Below are 2,500 nucleotides of genomic sequence, written 5' to 3'. Positions count from 1 at the left end.
AAATTCACTGTGTGTGTGTGTGTGTGTGTGTGTGTGTGTGTGTGTGTGTGTGTGTGTGTGTGTGTGTGTGTGTGTGTGTGTGTGTGTGCTCGCGAAATGTGAATACTTTGGAAGCCTTTCTATTATCCGAATGAAGTGGTTTGAAAATAAAGTAGCCGCCATTACAGCGTCATGAGAGTTCCCTGCCGGAGACTCTCGAGAGAGAGAGAGGGGAAGAGACAGAGAAGGAGAGGGAGAGGGAGACAGAGAAAGAGAAGAATGCGTGAAGGAAAGAGTGTTGCAGATAAAGAGCGGGGAAGAGAAAGAGCACGTGGTAAAAAGGATGATAGAAAGAGGAGGGTGAGCGAGAGAAGTGGGCTGCAGAGAAGGAGTAAGAAGAGAAAGAGCACCAGATATAAAAATGATGAGGGAAAGAGGAGAGTGAGTGACAGGAAGAGCGGTGGAAAGAAGGTGAAGAGGAGAAAGGAAGTGACAGAACGTTTGAGGTACAGAGAGAGAGAGAGAGAGAGAGAGAGAGAGAGAGAGAGAGAGAGAGAGAGAGAGAGAGAGAGAGAGAGAGAGAGAGAGAGAGATTAGAGAGAGGGAGATTTACATGGAAGGATCAGGCCAGGATCGAGACGGTATAAAGAGAGTAAAAATGGAAACTTTTTTCATATATTTTTTTATTTATTTATTTTTTATTTATTTTTTTTTTTGTGGTGATGAAAGCAAAATATTACGTGTAAAGAAACATGAAGGCGAATATTATTATTCGAAGAAATAGTTGTCTGAAATACTACGTCTACTTAATGAATGGAAGGAATTAATTCTTGGTGCACTGAAGCTCATCAGAATTTATCTTTCCTAATTAGAATAGACAGAAAAATAAGATTATATCGCTCGGTAATATCTCTTCTAGTATAGTGTAATTTCCCTTTAATTAATGTGGTTATCCTTTGTTAACATTCAGACCAGTGTGGGAAACTGTTTAGAACGACACAGAAGAAGAGAACATAGGAGTGAGATTAATTGTCATTTTAGAAAACAAGTTGAGTGACTTGTGCAAAAATGTGTCTAAAAATGTGCAGACCATTATGAGAAAAATTATGTGAAAGTAAAAGGCATAAGAGCGTCGTGTGTCAGATTACGGAGAAAAAGAAAATGAGTCCCAGCCAGTAAGTGCGAATGTAAGACCTTCCTTTTTTTCTTCGCAGGTAATTCAGTAATCTTCAGGGAGCACCGAGAGACTCACCGGCGAACAGAACATGACTCATACCTCATGTCTGGCCTCCCGACCTCTCACCCTCTCCGTCAGCGTCCGTCACAGTGAGGCCACCACCAGAATCGACTTGTAGCTGTCAATCTTGCCGCAGGACATCTGTGTGACTCATGGCTGACCTCTTGATGCTACAGCGACGAGTGACCGGTGAGTATTCCTATTGATTATAAGTAATGCACACACAGGTGATAATGTCTATGAGTTGAGTCGAATGTTTGTGTTGCTTCGGGGAAAGGATTGCTGTAGCATCTTGTCCCAGAGTGTTGGTTGGTGGTGTGCTGGTGCCGGAAGGAGTGAGGTGAGGGATGTGGTAGCGGGAGTGCCAGAAGGATGGAGTTTGAGGGGAAGGACAGGTTAGATGCGGAAAGGGATGAGATGTGCGAATGAGGTTCGTATTTCTAAGATGTAGACAGGAGGAGGGGTAAGAATGCTTTTAATTAAGGTGCAGGAGAGCTGATGGATGGCTGCAGGTTATCCATAAGGTTCTTACTATCGGAGTGAGTGTCCGTTGCACGTCAGTCTGCCAGTAACGTGATGACCTGCGTGGGTGGAGGGAAAGCGTGGGACGGAATGGCGTCATGATGAGTGAGGGTAGGTGATGAATGTGTGTGGGAGGTGTCATCAGCAGTTTGTTGAGAGAAGTGAGTCGTGGACTAACTGGCGGCGTGACACGGACCGGCTCTTGGCGCATTAATTTCCCGTTTGCACCAGGCTGTAAAAAATTAATAGTCACTATTGAAATCCGTCATCGGCAGCTGTCTGGCCGCCGTGTGCTGAGCTGACAGAAGCACCGCCGTGCTGAACCACAGATCAGCACCCTCACCTATGCCGGCAAAATCAGAGCCAGCTGGGCATCACCTGAGAGAGGCGAGGGATGAGGGATCGTAGGTCACGCCCGATGGGAACAGTTAGGACGTATTTACATCACATGCAAGTGAACGAATGGGAGGTAACTTCCGTCGAGTGGCCTGACAGAGTTTCCCATTAGGAGCGAAAGCGTCAGATGAATAAGAAATATTAAACTAATATTTACCTTTCTGACTGACAGAGAGGGGCGAGCAGGTTGCCACACACTCCCAACACCGCCACTCACACGCGCCGCCCCCACCACCACTATCGTCACTACCACATCACCACCACCAGCATTTCTGTACCCCGCTTCCTCTGCTCCACTATCGCCGCCACCACTCCGTTTGCCTGCGGGTCTAGTGGGTTTGCATCATTCTTCTAAGTCTTGTTCAT

The 2,500-nt window shown here is 46.2% G+C and overlaps 1 long non-coding RNA gene across 3 annotated transcripts in view; it reads left to right on the top strand.

Moving 5' to 3' along the window:
* Positions 1–2,500, top strand: part of LOC135101118 (uncharacterized) — a 178,367-nt gene that overhangs the window by 106,394 nt on the left and 69,473 nt on the right. For all 3 annotated transcript variants that reach the window (XR_010269039.1, XR_010269040.1, XR_010269038.1), the window contains one exon: positions 1,194–1,405. This is a non-coding gene — a long non-coding RNA (uncharacterized LOC135101118). The remainder of the gene's footprint in view (positions 1–1,193; positions 1,406–2,500) is intronic.

This window comes from Scylla paramamosain, chromosome 6 (genome assembly GCF_035594125.1).
Source record: "Scylla paramamosain isolate STU-SP2022 chromosome 6, ASM3559412v1, whole genome shotgun sequence".
Lineage (NCBI taxonomy): Eukaryota > Metazoa > Arthropoda > Malacostraca > Decapoda > Portunidae > Scylla > Scylla paramamosain.
The sequence above is the reverse complement of the archived record's forward strand: the minus strand, read 5'-3'. Positions and strand labels throughout refer to the sequence as shown.